At 38.9% G+C, this 20,035-nt stretch overlaps 1 protein-coding gene across 4 annotated transcripts in view; it reads left to right on the top strand.

Annotated features, from left to right (window-relative positions):
* The window catches only part of LOC149245246 (putative phospholipid-transporting ATPase 9), a 307,919-nt gene that overhangs the window by 68,655 nt on the left and 219,229 nt on the right, over window positions 1-20,035 (top strand). The window lies entirely within an intron of this gene.

The raw sequence follows: 20,035 nt of genomic DNA, 5'->3' as shown, positions 1-20,035 counted from the left end.
AATGGTAATTCAGAACCAATAGAAGTGACTATTCAAAACCTGACCGGTGTTCTATCACAAAATACAAGATTGATGAATCTACGATTCTTCATTTTTGTCTCTTTGTGGCATTTTCCAAACTGATTCATTGACCACATCATATTTGTTGATCCCTCCTTATCATGAATAATAAGTTCTAATCATAGTTGAAAAAATCACTGGTTTTTGGTAACATCCTGAAAAATGCGATGTCAAAGCCTAGCTGAAAAATGGGCAAGAAAACTGCGATTTTGAATAGATTTTGGACATTGTGATTTTTAGAAAATATTCGTAAAAACTAAAAATTGGTGACTTCTCTTGCCAGGACATGAAAAATTGCCCGGCATGATTTTGGGTTCCATAAAGGCAATTTTGGGTTATTTGTCTTTCAGATTGTTGGGGAATGAGAGGGAAGGGGCTTACCATCCTCAACAACAAGTGTTAAGAGGGCCATACTGTTGAGATTTATAGCTTGGGAGGTATTCCAAGCCCTAGGGTCTGGGGTTTGGAGGAATGAGCACCACAAAAGTGATTTGTGGGCTTAGAACCCAAGGTGTGTGCTTTGTACCCAAGCTTGTGGGTGTGAAACCACAAGGAGATTTTGACACTTGGCACTTGGAGGATGTAGGGGTCCCTGAGAGGAGCAAGGGGACACTTAAAACACCAAAAGATGTCATGTGGTTTGAGAGAGATAAATTTATTTATGTGCTGGTGGCCTGGTGCAACAAGAAGTCAAGTTGGCTGGGTTAGTTTTAGCCCTAATAGACAGGTCGTTGTAGCCCATGAGATGCATATAAATAATGGTGGACGTGGAGGCTATTTGACACATCCAAGAGCAACTTTTCATAGGCATTACACATCTGATTTGGCGACAGATTAGGAGCAGACCTCAGCAAAGGAGAAGAGAGCTGGTTGGAGCATCTTTTCATGACTGTTTGAGGGCTGAGTTAATTGGTGGTGCAGGCCGAGGCTTGAGGGACAAGTCTGAGTGGTTTTGGAGCTGTTTGTGCATGTAACAAGTGGTTTTCCTCTATTTAGTGAGCCACAGTCCCTGTGATTCTTCGCAGACCAGGCCGAGGTCTGTAGGTGATGGTTGAGAGGGCCGAAAGCCCTTAAATCAGGAGCAGGCCACCTAAAGGAGCAGTGAAGGGGAGCAAGCTTGTGTTTGAGGAAGGCTGCAGCCTTTTGGAGGACTGTTGGAGCTGGAAAGGAGGGCTAAACAAGTCTGATTTGATGCCCTAACGAGATCTGAGGCTACAACAGTATGCACAGGTTCCAAGGTATGTTTTGATGTGTTTTCATGTTGATTTGTTTCTAGAAGATAGGTCTAGATTGGATAGACTTGCATTGGGCATCCTGTGGTTGTTGGAGGACAACAAGTAGGTGCTCAAAGTAGCCCTAGATCAGCTTGCCAAGAAGGACATTGAAAGCTGTAAGGAGGGTGAAGATTTGGGTAAGGTCAACACTGATTCTTGAAGGACAAAGGAAGGAGGTCAAGGGAGCAGATTACATCAGCCCAAGTTCATTGTTGGAGAAGGACATCTTGCAGTGATAGGTGGCAGCCCTCCAGCCCGAAGTTTGTCTTCATTGGAGCAGGTAGGAAGACATTAGAGGGAAGAAGTCCCAAAGGAGCTGAGGAGCAGCAGTGGGCAGTTGAGAGTTGTGAACAACTCAACAGGAGTCTCTATGTGTTGATGCGTTGAAGGACTAACGATCAGCTAGAGAGTAGTTGGAGAAGCCGAGTTCAGTGACCTAAAGGAGCAAGACCATTGATAGAGGCAGGAGCTGCAGATTGGGAGCAGAAGGACCAGCAGTTGTGTTCAGGGTATGATTGAGGAGCTGTGATGGTGCGCAACATCAGCTAGATGATCAGTGTATCTTGTTCTTGTATTCTTGTACTAGTGGATGTATGAGGGCCATAATCCCTGGTATGGGAGCCCTAGACAGTTGTATTGTCAGTTTCTTAATATAACAAAGCTGGGTTATTGTAAAATTGTAAACTGCTGTCTATATTTGTGCACTAGTAGATTTACTGCTGTATATTGTTCCACTGTGCAAAGTAGTTTGTTGTGATACTTGGATTGGTAGCATCAAAGATTCTAAGATTCTAATCTAGACTCCAGTGTCGTGGAAAAAAAACACATACCATTGTCTTTGTCACCATCAAAGCTTTTTTTATTGAAGCAGGGATCAATTTCTATCTACCCACATTGTTGATATTCTCAAATCTTAGGTATTTCCTCAAATTCCATCCTTTTAACTAGGTTTTTTTTCTAGATTTATGCAGGGTTTTCAAAGTTCATTTTGCTTATCTCTTATCATTTTTCATTACTCATAGAACAATCTAGAGGTTCATTTTTTTATGTGAACAGGTTGTTTTTTTTTCCAATGGAGTTTGATCGTAAAACACTGCCTCTTATTATCATTTTTCATGGCTCATAAAACAGTCTAGAGGTCTGTTTTTTTTTCACCAGCAAGTTGTGTTTTTGTTTGTTTGTTTGTTTGTAAAGCAGTGTTTTATGTTTGTTTATAGGTTTTTTGGCCCTAGGTTTCAAGCTGAAAGTTGAGTATTGCCTTGCCAATATTCCAAAACCTTTGGACCCAATCTAGTTGTATGGTGAACTAGAAGATAAGACAAACTGACAGATTATTTTGTAAACTGTGTGGCCAGCAAATGAGAAGAGGGGTTAGCTGATTGAAGTACCACTTGGCTAAAATCTCAGGCTATGATGTTGTGATTTGTAATGAATCGACTCTAGAGATTATGTGATTTTCCTATGAAGCTATTTATGAAAAGGATAGAACGAAGAGGCAGAGTACCAAAGCTGAACTTGCTGCTGGTTGAGTGGCTAGATCCTCAAAAACCATAAGCATATCTGGAACTCAGAGTAGTGAGACGGAGTCCACGGATTCACCTGAGACCACACCTTTTTTTGGTTGAAGAAGTGGAGGTGGGGCACAACTTTCCATTTGGTTAGTGTTTGAAAAAGGAGAAGCAAGAGAAGACAAGGTTGCGGGGATGCGCCTTTTTTGGAGCAATATGCCTTTGAGAATCACCTAGACCAATCCTTTTTTCCATTCAATGTGCGATGCTATCGGCATTATTGGCCCATGGTACAAGTGCCCTATGAGAAGTAGTGGGGGCCAATTCTTGAAGTGGAAAAGAATGACACCAACACTAGATTGGAGGACATAAAGAAGTCATGGGAGGACATAAAGAAGTCATGGGAGGTCATAAAGAAGTGGAAAAGAATGACACCAACACTAGATTGTTGGAAATACTGAGGGGGGGGGTGAATCAATATTTCTTTTCAATTGTTACTTTTACCATTTAGATCACTTATATTTAGAACACAAAATGAACAATAGGAATAAATGATTTTATTAATATAATCTTTACAATGAATCAAGTACAATATAGGTAGGGCTCCAACCCTAGATGAAGACACCCAGGCTCCAACTTGGGATGTGCCAAGCACCTACTTGGACTTTCCAAGGCACCAACCTTGTCAATTCTGAGGCACCGACCCCAAGGACTCCAATCCTATATCTTCTTCTTCAGGCACCGACCTAGATTCTTGAGGACTTTGATCCTCTAGGGCTCCAAGCCTATCCTTCAAGGCACCTACCTTGTTTGTTTGAGGCTCCAACCTTCCGGGCATCAACTCTTTGGGCTCCCGGGGCACCTACCTTGTTTGTTCGAGGCTCCAACTTTCCGGGCACCAATAATCAAGGTTGTCATTGATGACACTTTGGCATTGTCGAGATGGCAAATATTCTTGTGATTTATAACTCTAATCCTAGCTTTACTAAACCCTAAAGGTGTGAAACCCTAATCCTATGTGCATACCCTACAAGGGATCCCTCCATCTGAAGCCCTAAAATAAGAAACCCTAGCATGATTAAAAATGAGCAAAGCCTAGCCTTTATCAATAAAACCGTAATGGCTAATGAAAAACCTAATATACTACAAACCTAGAAGGCTAACCCTAAAAGCATATTAATAAAAGGGTACACTAATGAAAGAAGTATTGATGCGTTATAAAGACATGAATAAATAAAAAAAGGGGCATGACCATTATATACTATATTTATATGACATTCATTTCACACATGTGGTCCCAACAAACACATACGACGGTCCCCACACAATACACGCTCATTTGGATTCACTCCTCAATGGTCACCACATCATAAAATCTGCGTTGATTCACTCCAAAACAATCAGTGAAAGTGGCACTGGAAGCTAACTGCTATGTTTTCCGAATTGGTTAATACACACAATGTGATGGCAAATCGTATTGAAACTAAAATATGTGAAAGCCCCGTTGTAATGTTTTAAATCAACTCAAACTATTCTGTCGACTCTCTAGATTCAGAAAGATGTCACTGGTCGGCTCCGCATCGGATGTGGCTAGCAAATACGTATATATTATGGCATAAGCTCATTCAGATGATATACGATTTCAGCGAAGTTACATAGGAACAGAATAGAACGGGACAGTTCACATCTTGTGAACTCAAAGAAAGATAAGCGTACAATTTATTCTGGGTAATGTGCGCTAGTAAATCCGATTTTGACATAACTCGAACACCCTGACAAATAAAAATTCGGTGAAAAATACAGACAGAGAACTCAGACTGCTGGAATATAGTTTTGAAGTGAGGATCTTAAGTGTCTAGGCTCGGTGTATTAAACAATTACTTATTGGACATTTTCTGGAGCTCGGATCTGTATTTGTAGAGATCAAACCACACTACAGTGCCTCAGTCTTGTCATCAAGATCTTCGGACCTGTGATAATCTCTGTGGAACTGTGGTTTTGCGGATTTGTGGAAGACTGTTCCAGTGGCAATCTAGACCTCACCAGAACTCGGTTTTGGATCTATAAGCTTGGACATATCTCGCTGTTATACTGTGGACAGTATTCTGAGGTTCAGACTTCAGGACAGAGGGGTAGTCATCTTGAGAGGGCTCGGTACAGGGATTTGTTTGCAGCTCAGACAGATTCTAGACTTGTGGTGTAGCTCGGATACACCTGTGGAGAATCGAAGTAGGAACAGTTGTGCAGCAAAATTTGTGACAAAGTCATGTGGGAGTCCAGAATTGTGGAGAAGATGATCAACTGTTGAAGTATGTCTTTCATACACTCTGTTGTCGCGCGGATTGACACGACAACCCTCAGACCGGGGGCTGTCACTCTTATCCCCGATCCCTCCGTTTAAGCCTGTCTCCCGCGGCTAAGGGGGGTAGACCCTGTGAGATGATGAAGACCAACTGTCGACCAGTTGGTTGGGAGACACGAGACACGATATGAAAAGCACTAGATGGATTTGATTAAATTAGCAGACCAGTGCCTTAAAAGATTGTTATTACAATGATTACTTATTAAATGATATAGAAACCATAAACCGTGAACATCAATCATTTGTTATCAGCTTAATCACATGACCAAAACGATATCTGGCAACTGAAAATTTAAAAAAAGATGAATGCTTTAAACCACCACGAGTCATAAACCATTAACCAGATATCATATTTCGTATCTCGACTTGAAAAAATTCAGATCTCAGCATGAAAGATATAACATGAAAAACCACTGAAACTGGCAAAACTAATTTTCCACAAAATTTTAATATCTTTTTTAAATCTTTTTTAAATTTTTAATTTTTCAATATTATAAAAATGAAAATTAAAAATCTAAAAATTTAAAATTTAAAATCTATTCTAAAACTAAATTATATTAAAACTAAACTATAATAAAACAAAACCTAAATAAATCTTTTTATTTTTATTTTTATATTTTTTATCATAAAAATAAAACAAAAATCTACGCCAAACGACAAACGTATCATAAATCTAAACGACAAACGTATTGCTTATTTGATTTTTTTTTTTAATGGAACTAAAATGAAATACGAAATCTACATCTAACCTAACCTACGTAAAACATATATTACAAATTAAAGCATAAACTAAATCTACGCCTACGCTACAGGATCAATTCGTTAACCTATGAAAAACGCTGGGCGATGGAATACCTACGCAAAAATGAACCCAAACAAAAATTGCAGGCATATGTATATCGAAATGAAAGAATGCTGAATGAATGAAGACGTAACCCCTGCTTAACCAGAACGCAATCAAGTGATCATAAACGTGCTATAGCTCACTAAGGCAGAACACTGAAAACGAACGCATGCCCAGGACAACCTGCAACTATACACAGTCGAAAAACGGCTTGAGGGTTACCTGACTGATCCTGGCGAGGAATGCGGTGATGGATCGATTCCTTGACTCAACGAAAGCTACCGAAATCTCGTCAGGGACAGTATGCCGCAGACAGAGAATCGGTTTGGAAACTTACCTGGCCCGAAAAGACTGTGCATACGCAGAGAAACGTATTGATGAAGAATGGCAGAAATAAACAATGAGAATCGATTTTACCTGAAGAAATCGAAACATTCTCTCGCTCGCTGAGCCTGGCCTTTGCCACCTTGCGGATGCGTGTGGTAGTTCTTTGAAACTTCTCACCCTGATCGTTGAACCGATACGTGATTATTCTCTTCAAGCCGTTCTCATCAGCGCTGATTACCTTGGGAAGCTGAAACTATAAAGTGCACGGAGGACAGTACGATATCACATGGGCGACTGGCCTCAGATTTTGAGAGTTTGGATGGCGGCATAAAAGATTTCGACATGCATATCAGCGTGTTTCCGAAAAATAAGAAATTTGCGTTTTTTCTTTGCCTCTATTTGCAGACACGATGATTTTTTGACAGTCACGCGGAGCCGGCAGAGCGTTACAGGAGCAATGTAATAGATAAGAGGCCAGCGCTGCTGGATGATCTGCGGTTTGACAAAAATAGATGAACGCTGGCTGTTGATTTGCAGGCTTGCTGCTCCAAACTTTAATGATAAAACCCCAAAAATTCTTCAAATACCAGCACCTGCAAAAGAAAAACAAAACCCTAATGAAGACTGTATAAAGCAGAAATTTTAAACCCTAGATCAGAAAATTATGAAACAACTGATTAATGTACAGATTTGGCCCCTTAACAGCCAGATTCGGCAATAAGCACGGAAAATATTTAAAGAATAGAAATTTCAGATTGTCACTGTGAAAAACTTCTGAAAATCTCTCATGCAGATCAGAAAAATAAAACTGAATGATAGACCCAGGATCAAATCCAACTGGGCTCAGCAAAAAATGCTTGCGGGAGTTGGCTGGTTCAGCCGAGAACTTCCCCGAACGCCCACAAAATTCCTTCAGAAAATGCTTTCTGCACAGCTCAAAACAACCATCAGTAAAGAGGGCAAAAATGCTGCTAGATCTCAGAGAGTAATGGAGATACCTGCCATTACTTCAGAAACCCTAACAGCACCCAAACCCTAGCAAGTGAACAAGATACCTGTGCTCACAATACTCTTAAAAAAGCTATTATCAATGACTGAAAATAAAATATGCAGAAACTAAAACAATCTCACAGCATTTTAAGAGAGTAACACCAGCAAGATATGGACCCCAAAGTCTTCTTTTATTAACCAGAAACAGATTTACAAGAGAGCTTCTTCAGTCTTAGACTCACAGATCCCATGATCTGAACTGACCCCTAGCACCCTACTTAAAGGAAATGACTCCAACGGCTAGTTCGAGTGATCTATGTAGAAATGTTCTCGACCGTTGATGAGGATCAAGACATCTCTTGATCTCATCCGTCGATTTATTCACTTAAAATATTATTATTTTATTAGTTAGGGTTTTTGCTTTATTTATTTTTTTTAAATTTTTTATTATTTTTTATTTATTTCATTTTTTTAATTTTTATTTATTTTATTATTTTTATTCATTTTTTAATTTCTTAATTCATTTAAAAATGGATCATCGAACTAAGCCTTCAGAAACATCACCTAGGACCTAGGACTTAGGACTCATGAGGGGATTTAAAACATTTTTCGACCCTCAGGACACATTACATCATGACTTTTACAATTTACATCCCAAGGGGATAAACCCACTTAATATAGGCCCTCACAAATCACCCAGCTCTGCGACACACTTATAATCTAGCAGATCAAAACACTAGGATTCTCCTAAAATTCTAATGATAAAATCCATCCCGGCTTTGGGGTCAGGTTTGAAGGAAAACTCTGCCGATCCATGGATCGGTGAGACGAAAAATCTTTCGGGACGTAGATTACCACTAGAAAGTTAGGTCCACCTAGGCAATTTTACATACATGACTCATATCTGCTAAGATTATTTACAATTCATACATGCAGATTGGGTTTACAATCAAAATGATCAAGTTGCTGATGATGGCAGGATGGCACGGATATGCTGATCAGGTGCTGCCCCTTTTTTTTGGCAAAAAGGGGGTGTACTGCATGGGTAGTTGACCAGTAGAGGTCAACATCTGGCTCTACTTGGGGACACTTTGCTGCTTGCAGGAATGTGAGAATCCAGAATCTACATCCATACAACACAAAAATAAGTAGCGTCCATCCAAAAAATCAGCATATACATTAAGCACAATAAAAATAAAAGCTCTTCATTTATTAACTATCTAAAGCAGAAATGAAAATGCGGAAAAAACAAGGAGTAGGGTTAGAAATACAATACAAAGGATGCCCCATGGCATCAGATGTGTTCAATAAAGTGCATACTGAGCATTTGCCTGCTTTCAGGCAAATCTGTCGGCTGCTTGTCGGATGTACCATGTCCAATTTTGCATATGGTAGGACTCTTTCCTATCCGAAAATCAAGCTGCTCGCGGCCGTCTGATGCGTCAAATCTTCTTCTTATTTTCTTTCTCTTGCGCTTTTTCTTTCTGGCAAGTTGAATTACTGATGATCTGGTACTTTCTGTTTCAAAACTATCAGATGAAGTGTGTAAGATATGCATGCTAAGTCTTTTTGTGTCTTGCATCTGATTTTTATCGTTTTTAAGCTTATCTGGATCATCTTCAATTAACCACCTAATGACCTCCTCATAATAAGATGGAACTTGTTGCGGCAAATGAGAAGGCTCCTGGTTTCTCTTATCATCTGACCATTGTTGAATCTTTTGAACTTGTATTCTAATGGCATCCATCTGACTAGAGCATTCATCCCTTATAGCACTGATTTGTATGGCATGGTGTTCTTGCATGTGTTTTATTACTTTATCATTCTTTTCCTTTATGTCCATCAAGCAATGTTGCATGAAATTTATTTCTTCCTTATGATTCGCTTGCATGTCAACCAACTGATTGTTATGATTGAATGTCATAGAGTCAATTTCCCTATCATGATCAGCTTTCATGGTCACCATATTTTCCTCTAAGACTGACATCTTGCTTTGCATGCTTCTAATTCTGTTTCATATTTAATTTTCATGGCCTCAATTTCCTTAGCATGCTGATTTTGTGTGACCTCCAACTCCCTATTACGTTTTTCCAAGTGGGTGCATAAAGTTTTAACATCATTGATAAGACTAGTTTGATTGCTTTCCATATTTCTTACCAGCATCATTAGATCTTGTATAATTTGCTTTTGTTCTTCCCTTTCACTATTATTTGTCCCTGATTTTCCACTATGATGATCTGCAATATTTCCGGTGGATGACACATTCTGATCTTGAAAACTTTCTTCAACAGCTGGATTTTTTATAAGATTACTTTCTTTCTTTTGCACAATTTTAGAGGTAGAAGGCAAGCTGTTTGGACTATCATATCTATCTTTAAAAGCATTGAGAATGTCTTGTAAAGAAGTGAAAAAATCATTAGGAAAATTATTAAACCAATTCAAGGCATCACCCTCTAAAGAATGGACAAATAGACGCATCTTGAAATCTTCATGATTATACTGAGGAAGTCTACAATATATGATCATTACACAAGTAAACATGTTTAAATGCTTTCTAACAGCAACCGAATCACCACCTGAGAACTTAAATAATTTACCAATGGCTTCTTTCGGAAGATCATGGAGATTATCAGTAAAATGACATGGTTTAAATGAATAATCCATGATGAACAATAAGGGATCAAATGGATGATAGAAAGAGATTTCTGCTCAAGAAAATTAAGAGATGAAAGAAGTGGAGTCGCCACTTGAACAATGAATTTGATTCTAGGATCCAAAAAGTAACCACAAGCAGATATGAGGAAAGCTTCTTGTCTGGGAAAAATGAGAAAGTGGAGTCGCCACCCAAACAAGAAACAAACCGAAGAGATGCTACTGATATGGCGAAAAGTAAGGCAATAAAAGATCCAAATGATAACCCAAAAGGTTGAATTTGCCAGCTCAAAATCAGAGATGAGAAAGATGATAAGGTGAATATCGATGAAACTTCCAGGAACAGAAAAACTCTATCCCCAGCAACGGCGCCAAAAAATGTTGTCGTTGCCGGGCCAGATGAAAAGATAAAAAATGAGAAGGATGATTGTCGTTGAAACGCCGAGAAAACAATTTCTCCGGCAACGGCGCCAAAAAATGTTGTCGCGCGGATTGACACGACAACCCTCAGACCGGGGGCTGTCACTCTTATCCCCGATCCCTCCGTTTAAGCCTGTCTCCCGCGGCTAAGGGGGGTAGACCCTGTGAGATGATGAAGACCAACTGTCGACCAGTTGGTTGGGAGACACGAGACACGATATGAAAAGCACTAGATGGATTTGATTAAATTAGCAGACCAGTGCCTTAAAAGATTGTTATTACAATGATTACTTATTAAATGATATAGAAACCATAAACCGTGAACAGCAATCATTTGTTATCAGCTTAATCACATGACCAAAACGATATCTGGCAACTGAAAATTTAAAAAAAGATGAATGCTTTAAACCACCACGAGTCATAAACCATTAACCAGATATCATATTTCGTATCTCGACTTGAAAAAATTCAGATCTCAGCATGAAAGATATAACATGAAAAACCACTGAAACTGGCAAAACTAATTTTCCACAAAATTTTAATATCTTTTTTAAAATTTTTTAAATCTTTTTTAAAATTTTTAATTTTTCAATATTATAAAAATGAAAATTAAAAATCTAAAAATTTAAAATTTAAAATCTATTCTAAAACTAAATTATATTAAAACTAAACTATAATAAAACAAAACCTAAATAAATCTTTTTATTTTTATTTTTTATATTTTTTATCATAAAAATAAAACAAAAATCTACACCAAACGAAAAACGTATCATAAATCTAAACGACAAACGTATTGCTTATTTGATTTTTTTTTTTATGGAACTAAAATGAAATACAAAATCTCCATCTAACCTAACCTACGTAAAACATATATTACAAATTAAAGCATAAACTAAATCTACGCCTACGCTACAGGATTAATTCGTTAACCTATGAAAAACGCTGGGCGATGGAATACCTACGCAAAAATGAACCCAAACAAAAATTGCAGGCATATGTATATCGAAATGAAAGAATGTTGAATGAATGAAGACGTAACCCCTGCGTAACAAGAACGCAATCAAGTGATCATAAACGTGCTATAGCTCACTAAGGCAGAAGACTGAAAACGAACGCATGCCCAGGACAACCTGCAACTATACACAGTCGAAAAGCGGCTTGAGGGTTACCTGACTGATCCTGGCGAGGAATGCGGTGATGGATCGATTCCTTGACTCAACGAAAGCTACCGAAATCTCGTCAGGGACAGTATGCCGCAGACAGAGAATCGGTTTGGAAACTTACCTGGCCCGAAAAGACTGTGCATATGCAGAGAAACGTATTGATGAAGAATGGCAGAAATAAACAATGAGAATCGATTTTACCTGAAGAAATCGAAACATTCTCTCGCTCGCTGAGCCTGGCCTTTGCCACCTTGCGGATGCATGTGGTAGTTCTTTGAAACTTCTCACCCTGATCGTTGAACCGATACGTGATTATTCTCTTCAAGCCGTTCTCATCAGCGCTGATTACCTTGGGAAGCTGAAACTGTAAAGTGCACGGAGGACGGTACGATATCACATGGGCGACAGGCCTCAGATTTTGAGAGTTTGGATGGCGGCATAAAAGATTTCGACATGCATATCAGCGTGTTTCCGAAAAATAAGAAATTTGCGTTTTTTCTTTGCCTCTATTTGCAGACACGATGATTTTTTGATAGTCACGCGGAGCCGGCAGAGCGTTACAGGAACAATGTAATAGATAAGAGGCCAGCGCTGCTGGATTATCTGCGGTTTGACAAAAATAGATGAACGCTGGCTGTTGATTTGCAGGCTTGCTGCTCCAAACTTTAATGATAAAACCCCAAAAATTCTTCAAATACCAGCACCTGCAAAAGAAAAACAAAACCCTAATGAAGACTGTATAAAGCAGAAATTTTAAACCCTAGATCAGAAAATTCTGAAACAACTGATTAATGTACAGATTTGGCCCCTTAACAGCCAGATTCGGCAATAAGCACGGAAAATATTTAAAGAACAGAAATTTCAGATTGTCACTGTGAAAAACTTCAGAAAATCTCTCATGCAGATCAGAAAAATAAAACTGAATGATAGACCCAGGATCAAATCCAACTGGGCTCAGCAAAAAATGCTTGTGGGAGTTGGCTGGTTCAGTCGAGAACTTCCCTGAACGCCCACAAAATTCCTTCAGAAAATGCTTTCTGCACAACTCAAAACAACCATCAGTAAAGAGGGCAAAAATGCTGCTAGATCTCAGAGAGTAATGGAGATACCTGCCATTACTTCAGAAACCCTAACAACACCCAAACCCTAGCAAGTGAACAAGATACCTGTGCTCACAATACTCTTAAAAAAGCTATTATCAATGACTGAAAATAAAATATGCAGAAACAAAAACAATCTCACAGCATTTTAAGAGAGTAACACCAGCAAGATATGGACCCCAAAGTCTTCTTTTATTAACCAGAAACAGATTTACAAGAGAGCTTCTTCAGTCTTAGACTCACAGATCCCATGATCTGAACTGACCCCTAGCACCCTACTTAAAGGAAATGACTCCAACGGCTAGTTCGAGTGATCCATGTAGAAATGATCTCGACCGTTGATGAGGATCAAGACATCTCTTGATCTCATCCGTCGATTTATTCACTTAAAATATTATTATTTTATTAGTTAGGGTTTTTGCTTTATTTTTTTTTTAATTTTTTATTATTTTTTATTTATTTCATTTTTTTAATTTTTATTTATTTTATTATTTTTATTCATTTTTTAATTTTTTAATTCATTTAAAAATGGATCATCGACTAAGCCTTCGGAAACATCACCTAGGACCTAGGACCTAGGACTTAGGACTCATGAGGGGATTTAAAACATTTTTCGACCCTCAGGACACATTACATCATGACTTTTACAATTTACATCCCAAGGGGATAAACCCACTTAATATAGGCCCTCACAAATCACCTAGCTCTGCGACACACTTATAATCTAGCAGATCAAAACACTAGGATTCTCCTAAAATTCTAATGATAAAATCCATCCCGGCTTTGGGGTCAGGTTTGAAGGAAAACTCTGCCGATCCATGGATCGGTGAGACGAAAAACCTTCCGGGACGTAGATTACCACTAGAAAGTTAGGTCCACCTAGGCAATTTTACATACATGACTCATATCTGCTAAGATTATTTACAATTCATACATGGTTTACAATCAAAATGATCAAGTTGCTGATGATGGCAGGATGGCACAGATATGCTGATCAGGTGCTGCCCCTTTTTTTTGGCAAAAAGGGGGTGTACTGCATGGGTAGTTGACCAGTAGAGGTCAACACACTATTTAATTGAAGGATTGGTGTCCTTTGGGTAGGTGCCCATAAACACAAGGTTGGTGCCTTGGAGAAGATAGGGTCGAAGCCCTAGAGGTCGGAGCCTCATCAAAGACCAAGTTGGTGCTTGGCAATAATTGTCATACATTGTATTTATTCTTTTATACTCAATAAAATTATACTTATACATTTCTCTGATTAAATTGTGAAGAATCTAACTGGTAATAATAACAATTGAAAGAAAATATTGATTCACCCCCCTCTCAGTATTTCCAACAAGATGGGAAGGGTAGGACTCTTTAATGTTTTGGTACATTTTCCTAAGTGTACAATGTTTATTAACTTCGTTGAGCACTGACGCATATTAAAGATGTGGCATTGTTTTGTGAACTGATTTAGGGTTTCATTCAAGAGATTGGTTTGCAACATGTTGTGCGAATCATAAATGATGATGTAGCTAATTATGTGGCTACCGACAAGTTTCTAATGGAGAGGCACTTGTGTTTTGGATTCTGTCTGTTGCCCATTTTATCAATTTGATGCTTGCAGATGTGTGAAAAATATTTGTTGTAAAGAAGGTCATTGATCAGGCTAGGAGTTGTTGATTTTTTGTGTAGCATTAGGTGTTGAAAATAGTAGCGAGAAAGGTTCCTTGATTTGTGCCTTAATCAAAGGAACCTCAAGGAAGCAGTTTTCCTTAGAATGCACGAGTTCCTAAAATATTGGACGAGTTCCTAAAATTTATGACGAATTCCTATAAACTAAGACAATACATGAAGCAGTTTGACTTATGCGTGGAAATAGAAGGTTTAGTTTGTTGTCTTCTAGTGCAAGTTATTTTTGGGAAAATACAAACAAGTGAGTCTCAACTTCTAATTTGAGGCAGGACGAGTTGCATGAGTTAGTTAACTCATCAATTACTAGTTGGAGTTCCAAAAATAGAACTTGCCAGAATTAGCTAATTCGACTTGCTTATAAGGAGATTGAAAGGCACATTTGTATTCATTGTTTTGTGAGCACGATTTGGTGAGTTAAGGAAATAGAGAGCATAGGTTTGTGTGTGTGTGAACTTGTGAGAGGAAGGGTGTGCAAGAGAAGCTTGTGCATAGATTGGTAAAGGTTATTTTCCCTTGGGAATTGCTCGAGGAATTAGGAGGTAATTCCTAGTTAGTAGGAGCTGTCTATCTGCACAGATTGAGGAGGAATGTGCTAGGAAATAGGGCTCCAATAGTGCGCAAAGAATAATGGAAATAGATCTGGGGTCTTGCAAGGAGTGTTTCAGCTTAGTATAAGCAGAGAAAAACCATATTGGTTTCCATTGAAACAACTTGTATTGTAAGAGATCTGTTGCTCATTCTTCTATAAATAAAATTCTCATACAAGCAGAGGGTTTTCCCAGTTGGGTTCCCTAGAAGAATATTGTGTTTTTCTATCATGTGATTGTGTTTTATTTATGTTCTATTCTATTGCAAATAAGTAGGGAAATTTTGTGTCTTTATGAATATAAACTAGTTTTCAGAATTATTCATTAAGCAGTTGCAAAATTTCAATGAAATTCTACATGGTATCAGAGCAGTGAACAAAATTTAGACCAACACACGGAGAATGCAATTGGAAGAAGAATGCCTAAAAGTTTTTTTAGGTAGCAGAGTACTATTCACAAACGAAGTTGTGAATAGTGTTTCTCATGGGCTAGTATGCAGTGGGTAGATGTACTTATCTGTTGTGAGAAGCTAGCCTTGTTGAAAACCTCAAGTACAATGTTCATGGAAGGAGTCATGGGATGTTAGGAGGTAAATTCAAATGGGAGCCCTAGTTTAGCTGATGAAAGGAGCCAAATGGATGATAAGAGGGCAGTTCTAGAAGTCCCTAACAGCAGTGATGATGGAGCAGCCATATCAATGTTAGTGGGTAGTTTGTTCAAGACCCTAAGAGCTGATGATCTTGGAGGAGCAGGAGAGCAGCTAGTGGGCAGATTTGTTTGAGACAGGTGCAACCTTGAGTAGCAAGGCAGGGAGAGGTTAGAGTAGAGAAGTGGTGGTTGAGCGAGAGCAGGATAGAGCTCTCAAGATGGAGCCTCAACTAGTATCTCAGTTCGAGTCTAAACTAGTTGGGCTGACCAGCAGGATGATGAGGAGCATGGGCGAGTGGAGGAAGCCACTCAGTCAGAGACTTCCAGTATAGGGAGAGTTCGAATAGAGTGGGCAGAGGATTTGGTTAAGGGAGATCAAAAGAGAGTTGAATCTTCTAGTATCACTTCCAACCAAAGGAAGCAGCCACAAAGGTACACAAGGTACATGGTACTTATGATTGAAGTGATGGACTTGCAGAATATGGTGGGAAAGAACTGTTGAAGAATCTAGGGCAAATTAGGTGTAGTGTGATTTTTCGTTACTTGATAACAATTTGTGGAGTCTTTTTACTTTTCTTCTTAGCTTAATCTTCTTCTTCTTCTTATTAATGCATGTGTGTGTACTTCATCAAACTGCTACCAAAACATAAGAACAAGAACACAAGATGTTGGCTCTCTGCCAAGGCCAAAACCTCTCTTCTCTTGAGAGGAAAACCCTTGAGTGAATTTCTCTTATTGAAGCTTCTATTGATCAATGCCAAACCCTAGACCCTTGACTAGAATATCCTCCAAGCACAAGTCAAGTCCTCTCCTCCTTTCTGCACTTTGTTCCCCGGCACATAGGCTTCCTCCTTCTGGCACTTCGTCCTCCTCCTTTGTTTCTTGTCTAGAGATAGACCTTCCTTGAGTGAGCCTTCTAGATGAGGTGTTCCTCTTCTATCCCTTGCTCAAGTAGACTTCTTAAGTGAGATCCTTCTTGATGTATGGGTGTATGACTGTACTGTTGTTCTGCTGCCCTAGTTTTCTTATGTGTAGAAGGTACCCTTAGTGAATTAGGGTCATTCCACCTTCACTAGAGAGATAGGCTCCTTCGCTAGGCTTGGGAGTCCTTGTAGACTTGATTTCTTACCCAAACAATGATATGTCATGGACTGTTTACCAGCTGCAGACTTATCTTCTTCTTTTCCGCACGTGTGACTGTTTCTAGCCCTAGAAACAATCCTCTTCTCCTCGGCCTTATTCCTTCTTCCTTCGTTTGTGAGGGTCTCTTCTTCGCTCTTAGAGGGAGGCCTTATAGACCTTAATTTCTAGCCCAAACAGTGATAAGTATGGGACTGATGTACTGCTGCTGTTATGACCGCAGAGAGGCCTCCTTCCTTCGCACGTGTGGCTGTGTTTTACCCTTAGAACAACCCTCTAACCTTCGGTCTTGTAGCCTCTTCCTTTGCTGCCCTTGTAGACTCTTTACTTCGTTTTTTTTCTTGCGTCCTTTGCATTGCGGATTTCAGAGCTCATTGAGTGCGTTGTATTGGAGTGGACAGCCTCTATAAATAGAGGACTGTCCCTCCTTTTAGGCTGACTAGCTGTCCTTAGGCTGACTTGACTTTTCCTTCATTATTTTCTTTGTTTTGCTTCTTGAGGATGATGTTACTGCATGGAGAGGACTTGCACTTGTCTTGGAGGTATTTCTTTGACCTTTATACTATTTTATACATAGTGTAACATGCCCTCAAAGGGTCTTACATAAATACATTTGACTCTTGACTTCCTAGAAGCACTTAAACATGTGCTTGACCTAATTCAATGAGCAAGAAACTCATTGACAAGTATCATAAAAATAAGCTCTCTTTTCTTGAATAAATATAAAAGTCAAACTTACATTTATGAAGATCAAACCTAGTTACACTAACTTCAACAAGAACAGGTCTTCGGATTAGGTTCCGCAAAAGAAAGTAGGGAAGTCTTCTAGTTCAGAGGGAGTCGCTGCAGCAATGGAGAACGTGGTAGTGTTGGAGACAAATCTAGGTGGACAAGGTTCTTCCAAAAGCACCTTCCTCGCTATGAAGGAGTGTTGAATATAGTAGCGAGAAAGGTTCCTTGAGTTGTGCCTTAATTAAAGGAACCTCAATGAAGCATTTTTCCTTAGCATGCATGAGTTCCTAAAAGATAGGTTGAGTTCCTAAAATTTGGGACAAATTCCTATAAATTAGGACAGTTCATGAAGCAGTTTGACTTATGCGTGGAAATAGAAGGCTTTGTTTGTTGTCTTCTAGTGCAGGTTATTTTTGGGAAAAGACAAATGAGTAGTCTCAACTTCTAATTTGAGGCAGGACGAGTTGCATGAGTTAGTTAACTCATTAATCACTAGTTTGAGTTCCAAAAATAGGACTTGCCAAAATTAGCTAATTCGACTTGCTTATAAGGAGATCGAAAGGTACAATTGGATTCATTGTTTTGTGAATAGGAGTTGGTGAGACAAGGCAATAGAGAGGACCGGTTTGTGTGTGTGTGAGCTTGTGAGAGTAAGGGTGTGCAAGAGAAGCTTGTGCACAGATTGGTAGAGGCTATTTTCCCTTGGGAATTGTGCTGGGAATTAGGAGGTAATTCCAAGTTAGTAGGAGCAGCTTATGCGCATAGATTGAGGAGAAATGCACTAGGAAATAGGGCTCCAACAGTGCACAAAGAATAAGGGAAACAGATTAGGGGTCTTGCAAGGAGTGTTTTTTAGTTCAGGCAGAGAAAACCAGATTGCCTTCCATTGAAACAAGTTGTATTGTAAGAGATCTGTTGCTCATTCTTTTATTGATAAAATTCTCATACAAGCAGAGGGTTTTCCCAGTTAGGTTCCCTAGAAAAATATTGTGTTTTGCTATCGTGTGATTGTGTTTTATTTCTGTTCTATTCTGCTGCAAATAAGTAGGGAAATTCTGTCTTTATGAATGGATACTAGTTTTTAGAATTATTCATTAAGTTGTTGTAGAATTTCAAGGAAATTCTACATTGGGAGGTATTCCCACATGCCAAAAGGCCCCCCTAAATCGGCCAAAGAAAATTATACAAAATGAAAATTTAATTTATTAATTTTGGGCTTCATGTAGGCCCCAGTGTCAAGTCAGCCCCACAAGTGAAGGGGTGTGACTTTTGGTCAAAATTCACCCCATTTCGACTAATATAAATACACGTATGACTCCTCCACCTTGACCAATTCGATCAACACGTCACATCTTCTGTTCTGATTCACACATGCGAAGGAAAGAGAAAGATATCTGAAGTTTGACCAAGCACTGAAGTTTTCGTTCACTGAAGTTTGACCAATCTGCTTCATTTTGACCAAGAATCAAGCCTTTGTTTGATCGAATATTCTGTACAGTTTGACCACAGGAAGTGTTGGAAATGTAACTAGTGTCGGTCTTCATAATGTAACTCAAGTGTACCATTGATCTATTTATTATATTCATTATTATTATTATTTTATTTCTAGTCAAAGCATGTTCTTCATGCTTATAGGGTCAATTGAGTCAAAAGAGAATTTACTATGAGTCAAAAGAAATGTATTTGAGTCAAGTCCTATTTGGACTTTTTAAAGAAAAGTTTTGTTTTGTTTTTTGTTTTTTTGTTATATTGAGTCAAAGACCACCAAAACTGTCAAGTCGGCGCTCCTTGGGAACAAGTCGGCGTGCACTCCAAGAGCCACCTATTCGACCTCCTGGACAGATATACATAGAGGACAGTTTGATAATTTTGGAGGCAATTCATTCATTTAGCAACATACATATCTTCTGCACGTATCTAATGGAGAAAAGGATGAATAAGAAGGAAGGAAGAGCTCGCACATGTGGAAAGAAGCCGAAGTTCTGATCTTGTTTCAGGCCCGAAATTTCAGGAAGACCAAATTTGACTTATGTTGACTTTTGACTTTGGAGGTGACTTGGAGGAGGGTTGGACTTGGAGTTTTGCTGGCAATTTTGGGTCTTGGTCTTGGATATCTCATTTTGATCTGATTCTATAAGAGAAGGATTGGTTGGGTGTTCCCCCTTGTGGAGTTTTGCCCTGGCTTGGAGCCTAATTTCTGGTGTCTTCTGTCTCTTGTGCATTATGTTCTCTATATTTTGCTGATGTGTAATTGCTTGATGACATAACTAAAGCTAAGGAAGATCGAAGAAGAAAGATAGTTCTCTCTCTCGTTGAAGACTACTCCATCTTGAGACACCTATAGCACTAATCTAAGAAGTTTGATCTGAAGTCTGTAGCATCTATCCAAACTTTGTTTTGAGGAACGAATTCAAGTCTGTGGTCTATATTCTAACTGAAGACAATGGTCCAAGATCTGTGGCATATGTCTAAGAGATCTGAAAAAATCAAGGCCACTTCGGACAGGTCTGTATTCTTACCATTTGAAGCCTATTTTAAGATCTAAGTAAAA

The sequence above is a fragment of the Pinus tabuliformis genome, chromosome 7 (assembly GCF_031772625.1).
Source record: "Pinus tabuliformis cultivar Carrire ecotype Pingquan chromosome 7, CPIR1, whole genome shotgun sequence".
In the NCBI taxonomy this organism is placed as follows: Eukaryota; Viridiplantae; Streptophyta; class Pinopsida; order Pinales; family Pinaceae; genus Pinus; species Pinus tabuliformis.
The sequence above is the reverse complement of the archived record's forward strand: the minus strand, read 5'-3'. Positions and strand labels throughout refer to the sequence as shown.